Below are 12,473 nucleotides of genomic sequence, written 5' to 3' on the forward strand. Positions count from 1 at the left end.
TCATTACTTCGGTCACTAGTATATAGTAGTGCACCTGACTAACCCTGACCCTTCTGGGCTGACCCACGGATTGCAGACATAGAATAAAGTTGCTGGCAAGACCATCGTGTTTCGCCAGGTGGCAAGTTGCCACCTGGCAAGACCTGGCAAGATACACAAAGCATTGATTAGGTGGTGGCAAAACAGAACAATGCAATGTTGCTTTGACCAAGTGTAGATACTCAATATAAATATTTTCTAGTCCAGTGAATGCCCAGAATCTCCCTCTGAACGATGCCGCCAGCTGTACACCCATTCCTCACAAGCCACTTCACCCTTTTGGGCAAGAAAGACAACAATTCCAAGCGGAAAGAGTATGCCTGCAACCACTGCGAAACAATACTTGAGCACCGCGAGAATCGCGCTTTCAAGCACTTCACCACTGGCCTCTGCACTGGCTCACCACCTCCAGAGGTAGCCACCGAAGCATATGTGGCCATGGCCCAGAAGACTACAGGAAAGGGGAGCCGAAAACGAGGATGTCCCGAGGACGATGGTGACGAGGATCAGGAGACTGATGTCAATGTTGTCCGCAACTCGGACCAGCCTCCAGCGAAGAAGGCCAAAGTCACACTCACAAAAGGCAGCAACCTACTTGGCTATGTCGACACACCCATGAGTGCCACACAAGAAAATGCCGCAGGACGCAAGCTGCTTTGATACTTTATTCATTCAAATACTGCATTTCTTAATGCGGACAATATCTTTCTGGCAGATTTCACCAATGAGCTTTGTCCATCCTACAAGGTCCCTTCTCGTACGACAATGTCAACTCTCCTTCTCGATGCCGAGTATAGCGACACGCACCTTGAAATGGTAAAGGAATTGATGGATTGGAAGCGGAGCGGAACACTCCTCATTGATGGTTGGGAGGACGGATTACGCCGATCGCTGTATGGCACTGCTGTTGCTCGTGTTGGGGAAACCCACCATCGTCATGGGATTGCACGATTTGACTGGCTGTCGTGGCAGTGCCGAGAAGATATTCGACGCTGCTGAGAAGTCAATGACGAGGATGGGCATCAAGAACGCCGGCTGCTTTTTTAGCAGCAGTGACCGACAATCCCACCGTTATGAAGGCTTTTCGAAAGAAGCTTGAGACTAAATACAAATGGTTAATTGTGCGTAACATGTTGCTTGATTTGTTTCCGGAATTGTGCTCACCGTATACAGACGCTTGCATGTTGGGCCCACGGTCTCAATACACTTATCGGCGAGATCTGCCGTTTTCCAGCCGCGAAAACGGAAATCCAAAAGGCAAATCGTGTTGTGACATTCTTCAATGGGTCGCATTACTGGGGCGGCCAGTTGAAGGCAGCCGCGCTCCTGGAAAACATCAGTCGGGGTCTGAAAAAGAATTGTGAATCACGCTGGTATGCGCTGATTCTGCTCTTGCTCAGCGTCTCCGCACATCGTATGCCACTCAACAACCTGACTTCACGGCCTGATGCTCGTGTCGCGACCAATGGGTTCTCCGCTGTCAATACCGACGTCGTTGCGATCATTCGAGACAAGGACGACCGGTTCTGGCCGATGGTCGGACAAACAATTCGTATCGCAAAGCCATTTGTTGATGCGATCGCGCATTGCGAGGGCCGAGGCGTGAATATTGCGGATTGCATGCTGCATTTCCTGGCAGCAGCACGTCAGCTCTCACTTCTCGAAGACGATCCGCAGGAGGAGCCTACCTTTCGCGCACATAGAAGCAGAAGATGTATTTGGGACAATAATTTCAATATAACATATATTTTGCTATATAATATTGGCTCAGATATAGCATATGTAGCCTATTCCTTAAGATTTTAAGCATAGTTAATACAGTTTACTCATATGTCATGTCACATGAGTGACTTGAGTGATATGTAAATTTTTTTTGTCTCTTGAAAACTCATAAAAATCATGTTTAGATAGGGAATTGTTAAATTCTCTTCCCTAATGACAACTCCTGGTGTCCCTGTCAACCTGTATTCGTACTGCCTGCTCCTGCAGAGCGAAATTACTTGCCTCACTGACCATCTAGACTGCCTTGAGTATGGTACACCTGTGTCATATCCGTGCATCCGTCAAGAGCCGCGGCCGGTCGGTCACGCTCCGGCCCGATCCGATCCGGTCGCTCCGGCGACTTTGTACTCTGTATGTCTTTCGCCTTGTTACTTATATCTCCGTATGTCCTTATGCTTGTTACTTTCCATATACACTCCATACCTTGTACTTACTTATGGTCTTCCCTTTCTACTTACTCGTAGTATTTAAGCAGCTAAAGTAGCTACGGTACTTTAGCTTGATTATAAACGTTACTTGCACTCCTCCTCTGTGCGGAATGACTCTGACAACTCTCCTCTCTTCTCTTGTCCTTCAACCGGACTTCACTCTGCTCGCGGACCTTGTCCGCTCTGACTCCGCTCCGCAGTGTTCTTTCGTGTCAGGCAGCTACTGGCTTGTTAGCTATAGTAGAAACCCCCTCTGTTCTGCACGGTACTTGACAGTATAATCAAGCTCATCTGTCTGGCTCTGTTTTTCCCTCATGTCTCACGACAACTCCCAACAACATTTCTCACCCCCCAACAATCCTCGTCGGTTTCCGACTCGTCTGGGATGGCCTCAACAGTCGTCTCCTCCAGCTCCTCCGGTTAACTTCTACGAGGGCCTAAATCTACGAGTCCAAGCTGATTGATGTTCTTCTGCTCTGTTTTCTTTGTTTCCCCCTGGGAATCTTTACAACACCCCTTCTGCTTTCCACGCTCCCATTCAGCAACCAATTTCGCCCTCTCCGTTGCCTCAAGGCGCTTCGTATATCACTTTGTGCCCTTCAGCACATCAGTCCTTAGAACCCAACTTCGGACGATGCTCCGCTCCTCACCCCTCGACTTATATGGATTCACCTGTTCCGCCTCTCCCAGTCAACAATCCTATTTGGCAGTTCAATGCTAATGTCTCTGGCTTGCGCGGAACCCTTCTGGCCGAACTGGCTCAGGAAATACCAGATCACAATCGGTTTAGCCAAATCAATGAAGAGGAAGAGCAACAAGGTGAAATCATTCCTCCTCCAGTTGATACAGAGGAGCAACATGGTACTGGTTCTGGCCCCACTAATCCTGGTGGGCCAGGTGGAAATAGCTCTGGTTTGCCTAGCGGTCGTAATAGCCCGCTTGGTGAAGGTCCTGGTGGCCCTGGAGGTCCAGATGACCCAAATGGTCCTGATGGTTCTGACGGACCTGGTGGTCCTGGAGGCGGAGGTCCTCCGGGAGGTAACCCGCCTGGTGGTCCTGGTGGTCCGGGTGCCCCTCCAGCACTTAGGGGACCTACTGATGGAGAGAGAATGGCAGCTAGCATCGTTTCTGGTCTGGCTGCCCTGGCTGCTGCGATCAACACTATGTTGCAAAATCAGGCCATGGCTCAACAATTCTCTCTCAAGACGTCTCGAAACGGAAAGTCCAATCTCCGTAACCCAGAGCCTTTCGAAGGCTCTGACCCTTTAAAGCTTCGTCCCTTCCTCACTCAATGCTATTTGCATTTTGCTGAACGTCCCTCTGAGTTCACTACGGACTTGGAGAAGATTGTCTACATTCTCTCTTACCTTCGAGGTAATGCCTTGTCGTGGTTTGAACCCCAGCTGTTCAGCGACGATCCGGACTCCGTTCCGTACTAGGACGGAAATTTGGAGCTCTTCTTATCAGAGCTTCAGACTACGTTCGGTCTGGCTGATCCGGTTAGCGACGCGGAGGCATCACTCCGCATCTTGAGGATGAAAATCGAGGACAAGATTACAACCTATGTGATCGAGTTTACTCGACTTGCGTCTCACACCTTCTGGGGTCCGGAGGCTCTCTGATGCCAATTCTACGAAGGTCTTCCTCAACGCATCAAGGACGAGCTTTCTCGCGTCGACTACGCCGAATACACTGGTCGGCGTGCACCTTGCGGCAGTCAAAATCGACACTCGCTATTGGCGACGCAAGGAGGAGATAATCCGCGAGAATAATCTCAAGGATTCCGGAGGGTCTGGCTCCGGTGGCGGTAACCAGAAGGGTGGTGGGAAGAAGTCTGGCGGGTCTAACAACTCGTCGTCTTCGGGATCCAGTTCTTCATCGACTGGAACTTCTGGTTCGTCCAACTCCAAAGGCAACAACAACGGCAACAGCAACAAGTCGAACGGGGCAACCAAGCCTCCGGCTCTGGGTCTGGTAACGGGAACAACTCCGGGGGTAAGACTTCGTCGTTCTCTCACCTTTTAAAAGGTGGTCATCTCAACGTTGCGGAGAAGTTGCGGCGGATCAAAGAGGGCCTTTGTCTCTATTGTGGAGCAGCTGATACCCCTACTGCAATGCACACCATATGGGTTATAACCCAAAAGTGCAATGCACACTTTATGGGATATATAACCCAGCAGGGCCCAGGGAGCTTCAGGCCATCAATATTGATGTCCCCGGCGCCGGTGAGCATCAATATTGATGGCTGATGGTCCCGGAATTGCTGCTGCCGCGATCTCGATCATTTGTCACCGCTTCCACATCATCCGTGTTTCCGATCAACAGTGACTCCCCCGCTCCTCTGCCCGGCCGCTGCCCGGCCGCCTCTTGCCCGCTCCCTGCTGCTTGCCGCTGGTGCGGAGCTCGTGAGCAGCGCACAGGGTCTACTTATCCCTCCACACTAGCAGGTCACGCGCCGGTGCCTGCGGGGCGAAGCGGGCCGCCTGTGGCCTCCGCCGGTGCTGCCCGCCGCAGCGTCCGGTACTGCGCGGTAGCCGTCGTTCACGCCCGCTTTTCCTGCCCTGTGTCTCGCTGATGCACGATGTGCTCATGTAGGCTCCGGGAAGCCGCCAGTAACCTCCGCGGCCCTACACGACGCATGCGCACATGCGCGGCTCCAGCACCGCCACCCCCGCCGCAGCTCGCGGCGCCCCCATTCCGCCCCCGTTCTCGCTCTTCGACCTGGCTCTAAAGAGCCATCAGCTCCATAGCCCTACGCGGCACCCGCACACACGCTCGGAGCCAGCACCGCCACCCCGCCGCAGCTCGCGGCCCCCCCTTCTGGCCCCGCGCTCGCGTCTCACTGCTGCCTCATAGCTTCATACGGGCTCTAAGAAGCCATCAGCGACCTCCACAGCCCGCATGCGCACACGCACACACACACACACACACACGCACACGGGACCAACACCGCCACCCCGCACTTGCGGCCCCCATTCCGGCTCCAGCCTAGATCACACTGGGCAGTGGTTTACCGTTTTTGGAGGCTGCGCTTATCCTTCCGAAGACCTGGAAAGTGGCCTGCGGGTCACACGGGTGAACAACGAGGCGACCATTTAATAATTCAATAATTGCTATTCATCCCAATCCCAGACGCGCTGACGCGCCGGGTCTCGCAACGCTGGCCTGGGTCCTCTGTTCACATGCACACATTGACAACGCCATCGTGCATCATCGTGCGCGCCGCACGCGCCAGCATGTCCGCGCCGATACACCCACCAAATGCCGCCCCTCGCGATGGTCCCCGTTGTTATCTCTGTTTCACCAGCACACGACCTATGACAGTCCGAACAGCGGTGCATAAGCACATAGTACAGTGGTTGGATCAGAATGTGCCTGGCCCCAGTCACGACCACGTGACAGTCCCATCTGGCTCCGCGCCACGGCCCCCGGGCCTTGCCCCAATACAACAATGACTTGGACTGGCGGGTCCCCAGCGAGTTTTCCTCCATTGTGATCTTGGCGGCCACAGGTAGCACACTAGTTACAGGTAAGAAGCCCATGTAACACTGTGACTGAAAACCTGGGATTCAATTTGTTCTGGATTTTATGGAATATAAAGCACTATCAGAGTAGATAAAGACAGTTTTAGAGAGGGGATATATGCCCCCAGAATATGTACCAAAGCTTATAAGTCCCCAGTTAGATTTACTATTACAGTAGAACTTGAATATAACCAGTTGTGAACTGACTGCCAGTGCTAAACTGGCTTCGCACTATGCAACTTTCAATGTCCTCATGAAACATTCTCATCTGTATCTCCCACAGATGTATATATTGTCAGAATGGGGCAAGTAATGACAGTCTATACCCATCTTCAATACAATTATTGCTGCAAAATTCACCTCAAAACATGGAAAACACCAAATCCCAGATTTATAATTGGCTGTGTGTGATATTTATTCAGCGCACCAACATTTATAGTCAAGGCTTGCTGGCAAACAATGCCCGGTAATGCATTTGTATAGCTCCTAGACTTGTTGCTACGTGCTTCACAACCTCCACAAACCAGGATGCCGCCCATAATCCAGAGAAATTGTCGCTCCAAGAGGTTTGATCGGACTCTGGGTCAAGCGCCGAAGGCCAATGTCACACACTACGTCACCGTGGCATCTTCTTCTCTTTCTTCATTCACCACCTCCGAGTCCTTTCTCCAGCCTCCCGCAGCCAAAACTGAACACTCAACGCGAACGACACGCGAACTGTGGCCAGCGCCACTCCCGAGCAGGCAAAAACCAGCAAACTGCTGCTCAGCGCGAAGCCGCCAAAACGATGGTCCCCGCGACCAGACAAGGAGTGACGTCCAGGCGGGTGTTGCATGTGTGGCGGGCATGTTGGTGATGTGGGGGGGTAGCTGCGGGATCCTGGGTGAGTGAGTTCAACATGGGAACCAGAACGGGAACTGGCAACTGAGCCTGATCATGAGCCTGAGCCCGCACGATTAGGGGCCCAGCTCCCACTGCAAGCTTCGACCTGCGAGCTCTGGGCGGAAGCGGCGTGCAGCGCACAAGGCTGGGCCACGCGACGTGGCCGCTTAACAGAGGCCCACATTGCTGAGCGCCATACTGCGCGCTGGAGGATGTGGCCCAAGCGAGGATTGCAGTGAGGACGCGGTGGGCTGGCGGCGTTGGGGCCCTACGAGAGACGGGAGCGTGGTCGAATAAGGCGGCTGCGTGAGGCCGATGGCATCAGTGTTGAGGGCAGGCGGGGGCAACAGAATGGGCAAGGGCCGCGGCGGGCGGGATTGGCTAGTGAACGGGAACAGCCAAGGGCGGGCATGGCCTGGCGTGCAGATGGGCAACGAACGGAGCGGGTAGGGGCGAGAGAAGTGCAGCGGGCAGGCGGCGGGCGGGCGGATTCCCAGCGGAATGCGCGACTGAATGGCCAAAAGCGGGCAAAGCGGGAGGGAGTCCGGGTTTCCGGCCGGGCCCGGGGCGTAGGTTGGCACTGGGTAGATCGGACGTGGCTGGCCGGCACGCCAGGCAGCGTCAGGGCTCTCAGATGGGAGCGCGGTCGACGGAGGCGGGCGGGCGGGCGATGCCGATGCCGAAGGTGTGGAGGACGTGCGGGATGGGCAACAGAATGGGCAAGGGCGGGCGGGCGGCCGGGATGGGCAAGGGCAGGTGGGCAGGCGGTATGACTAACGGAGCGGGCAACGGCTAGTGTTGCCGCGAGCCGAGTTCGAGTGCGGCTCGAGCTGCCCAATTAGGAGAACTCATCAGGAACTCGAAACACGGCTCATCATCGAGCTCGCGAGCCAGCTCGACACACCTTCCTCATATAGTAGCTTCCCATTCTCCCGTCGATAATAGATTATTAGATAAGATGAATAAACTTTACATGTCTTCCTCGTCTTCATCGTCTTCGCGAGGACGTATTTGTTCTCTAAGGTCATCCAATGTACCCTCCTTCTCCAATTCCGCCGTCTCCTCTGCCGACAAACCCAACATTGAGGCAACATCACCACTATCTAAGACATCCTCCATGAACTTTTTGCGGACGCTCGGAGCGGATGCGATACTTCAAAATTTGAAGTCGCTCCATCATCTTGGGGGAGAGCTGATTGCGTCTGAGGGCATCCGTCTCTTTACTTGAAGAAAATACACGCTCACATGGTACGGCGGATGCCTGACAGGGAAGGACGTCGGCGGCAACCCTGAATATGAGCGGAAACTGTTTACGTGTTTGCTGGGGGATGAATCAGAGACATGGGATGGAGGGGAAATCGAGTAGCTGACCGAGAAGTCATAGTAGCCCAAGAGATCAAACGCGTCGTCGACGGTATCATCGATAAGCCCCGAGTTTTCCCAGTCCCTCAGCTCTTTCCTGACCGCTGCTTCATCTTCAGCACGTTCAACTCTCAACCGCTCTTCTCTATCCTCGTCCGACTCAGTATTGGTCGGCTGACTGGTCTGCTGTAATTCCGATTCGGATGCAGTGCTTGATGTTCGGGAAAGGCTGGCACGAAGTTTGTTGAATCGAGACAGGCCGCTACGAAGCGCGTGGGCAGCAGGAGTCGTATGCCTCGCTGGTGTTGGCGGACAGCTTGTAGATGGGTTGGCAGGGGATGTACGGTGCCGCGCATCCCGCTTAAACGCCAACATCTGTCAAATGAGTTGAAGGGAATATTATAGCACAAATCCTGAGAAACTTACGGCCTCAAATAGCGCCTTGCGTGCACGTTCAACGTCCTCCGCGGGCCAGCCAAACTCGCTCATCTTTTCAAATTTCATGGTCGGATTGATTGCTTGTCAGAATCTATAAGCAGCACGAAAAAGCATGAATGAGAGAACCTACCCATTGCCAAGCCGTAGATCTTGGTTCCCCGTGCCATCGCCAGGTACTCGTCGAGCTTCTGAATAGCTGCATCTAGCGCATGTGCCAGTTTCGGATGCTTGCGCTTCAAATCTTTGGTAAGCAGCTGTCGAAGGCGCTCGTAAAGAAGGAGCACGACAGAGAGTGTTGGTGTCTTCTCCGAGGAGGCAATCTCTTGTAGCACATGTGCAGCATTGAGCACCTCTCGTATATCATCGAGTGCTTGGAGCTGGAATGCCGAGAGACGGTGTTGATCGAGTTTATTGGCGATGAGAAAAACTTCAGTGGCGAGGAAGAGTTCGAGGAAGCGATCAATCATGAGGAAGGTTGCCGACCAGCGCGTGTCGACATCGGTGAGCGGTTTAACCTCCCGCAAGAGTACTGGGGGCATCGGGTTACCGCTGGTATCGTGTGGGATGAACCCGCCCAATGCATTCCCCCGCCCGAATTGTTTCTGCCAGACTTGCACGCCGTTCGCCCGAAGCACGAAGCGCCGCAACGGCCGCCTTGACAGTTTTGAGCAGATCGCTGCAAAGGGCGTCATGATAGTTGGCGTCGCTAAGAAGTTCAGCAGATGGCGCGAACCAGTCCCGGGTCTTCTCCCGAGCAGCGTCAGTTGAGTTGAATATATTGAGGTGTCGCAGGAAGGCCTTGACAATAAGATTGATTACATGTGGGAAACATCTGGTAGAATTGTAAGTTGTAAGTAAACTAGATTGCGAAACAAAAGCTCACCTGATGCGGTTCTCGTCTTTGTCAAAGGGTATCCCAAGTTCTTGCAGTTTAGCTTCAAGACTCTCCATGCAAGTGTTGTTATTCGACGCGTTGTCGAGCGTAACCGTGGAGATGTTTCCGAGGCACTCGAGGTCGGTGAATATCTCGTACAGGTTATGTGCGATGTTAGCACCACAGTGTTCGCCAGTGACATGGCGAAACGCGACAAGTGCAGAGCGAAGCATAAGATGCCCGTTGACCCAGGCAAGCCAATGGGCAGTGACGGCCATAAACGCCTCAAGATTGTGGCGCGACCAGATATCGGATGTAAACAAGATACGTCCAATAGCGCGCTGCAACGAAGATTAAGTTTCCAGAAACTATGACAAATGTGCAACGCATACCTTCAGCTCGTTTATCAAATCAATATACTCGGTGTGAAAGAGCTTTTCAAGCTCTTGCGTGAGTTTGGTGCGATGGGGAATATCCTCGTCATTGAGATCGACACCAATATACAGCATTAAGTCACGAAACTTCGGGACAATCGACAACACGCAAAGACTGAATTAAGAGATTGATTAGTGTTCGTTCAGTCCCCCATTCACCGGAAAACATACCTGATCATCCACTGCAATCCAACGCAGTAACCGCTTGACGATGCCCTCGGGCGTGACAGGTTCTTGGACCCGTTCCGGAGGCACGGGTGACGGTTGCTGAATTGTTGCCCAACCCTTCAGTTTATGAGCGATGACCAAGTCAATCCACTCTTGCCCATGCTTCTCCCTCATATGCTCTCGGATTGTCCCGGTCCGTCCGCCATCTGAGTTTGACTATGTCTTCCACCTGTCGGTACTGCCACTGTTGTTAGTTGGGGAATGCGACAAGAATCAACCAAAAGAACACGTACCAGAGTCGGCAGCGCAGATGCGGCACACTCTTTGCCGGTCTGGTCCTCTGCGGTGTCGGATTGACTGGCGGTAAGGGCACTGGTGCGGTATTGGTGTCAACCCCGTCGATGCAGAACCAGATATCGGTGGCGGACGGCCCTTCCTTCGTTGCCTTATCGCGCTGCACCAGAGACCCAAAATTCGTCGTATAACCCGCAGGCAGGAGAGTCGCAGGCTCGCTTGGCGGTCCAATAGCAGAAGATGATGCATCGGAGCGAGAAGTGGTTGATGTCGATGTTGGATTCCTGGTAGGTGGCGCCGCAGTACCATTATTGCGCTTCCTTTCGCTTACTCGCCGTTGTCTCCGCGCCCGAATTTGTCCTTTTTTGCGTTGGTGGAGTAGAAGTCGAAGGTGATGTATTGTATCCTTCAACACGAAAGACACCCGCACCATTGCCGAGATTGGTCGTTGGGGCAAGTGGCGCACGCGGAGGGAGTGTGTAGATAGGCTGCGGAGATGGTCGCCAGAACTGGTTGGGGTTGTTGGGCATGGAGAAGGGTGTGGTGGGCGTGGAATGGAGTGTTGGCGGGCAATGGGACTGGATATCGGGCATCTGGTTGTGCCAAAGTGGGCGAGGCGTCGAAGGTGGAGGGTAAGGATATTCTATAAACAACAGAGTCAACGATAAGACTCCTTATTATTACTGGGACACGCACCATATAGTTGTGTGGCGGGATATCGGGAGGTGGCAGGAGTCGGAGGACGCGTTGGTGCATCTAGATCATCGTCGCAGACGCAGGGCCCAGCGGCGTGGCAGCCACATTGACGATATTCATGTGGAGGGAAGAAATTCATGCTGAAGGATGTTAGAACGGTCTACAAAGGCCATAGGACTTATACCTTGTCTGAAACATCTCCGACGATGCGGACACGTTTCATGGATCGCCACGCATGGCCCAGGGAACGTAGGTTGTGGCAGGCGAGTCCGGAGAGGGGGCGTTGAGCAAAGACTCTGAAAAGAGCATTTTCACCCAGGGCCTGCAAAGCTCTTGCGGACTACTGGCTGAGAGTGTGCTCTCGAGATACTCTAGACATAGAGCTCGAGAGAATGGCGGCTAGGATTGGAGAGGGGAGGTTGCGGACGATGGGCAGAGTATCTGACTCGTTTGTCGGCAAAAACACGGTTATTCGCTTATCCAAGCGGCCATGTGAGTGCTGACGCTAGGCGGCGCGTGGGGTCCAGTTTTTGCCCTTGCGGGAGCGGTATTGGGTGCGGGGCAAGCGCAACGATGCACTGAGAGGGCGCGCAGTGGGCGTGGAGGTGGTCACTGGTCACCGGTGTCACTGGTAGCCACATCGGGCACGAGTGATGCCCAATCAACGAGCCCGTCATCGAGCCGAGGTCAGCTCGGTCCATATTAGGACCGAGCCGAGTTGGGCTCGGCTCGACACCGAGCTAGCTCGAACTCGCGGCAACACTAGCAACGGCAGGCGAAGTGTGGTGGGCGGGCAGCGGGCGGGCGACCAAACGGGTAAGGGTGGGCAAAGTGCAGTGTTCGGGTGCCCGGCCGTAAATTACCTACATTACCAGCGGTGTAAATGCGGGAATAATAGAAAATGATCTGTATTGATAAATGCCGAAATGCCGAGCATCAGCAATCAAGAGCATCCGGACATCAAATCCCAGTCATTTGCCGAAAGAGCCGAACACGCCCTCAGATTGATCTACTGATAACCCATAAAGTGTGCATTGCACTTTTGGGTTATATAACCCTTGTGCTGTGCATTGCACTGGGCTCAGGAGGTGTGTGGAGGTAAGGGTCATACGGCTGACAATTGCAAGAAGCGTCCGGCCAATACTCAGGCCAAAGCTTTGACCACGGAGGCTGCTCCTGCCTCCGACGCTGCCGAGTCAAAAAAAATAGACAGCAGCCCTGATGCCTCTGCACTCCATCAGAGTTGCGTTGACTCTGGCAGTGCCCCTACTTGGCCCGAGGCTTTTCTCAACACATAAGATCTTTGGAGTCTTTTGAATCTCATAACATCTTAAACAGCTTATTTCAGTCTTTTTTGTCTTAGAAAAGTTATGTAAGATGCATAAGTTGTTTTGTCATTTTCCTGATGGAGGCCGCATTACCACGGATTGTCGGAACGGTGGTCCGTAAGGTATACTAAACAGTACCTTCTTAACGAGCAGCTGCCGAATAAGCCGCAGCTGAGACAAGAGAGATGTGAGGGGCAGAACGAGGTGAATTGCCTTGACTAGAG

This window comes from Mycena indigotica, assembly GCF_014461135.1.
Source record: "Mycena indigotica strain 171206Taipei chromosome Unknown Mind.scaff0003, whole genome shotgun sequence".
NCBI lineage: Eukaryota > Fungi > Basidiomycota > Agaricomycetes > Agaricales > Mycenaceae > Mycena > Mycena indigotica.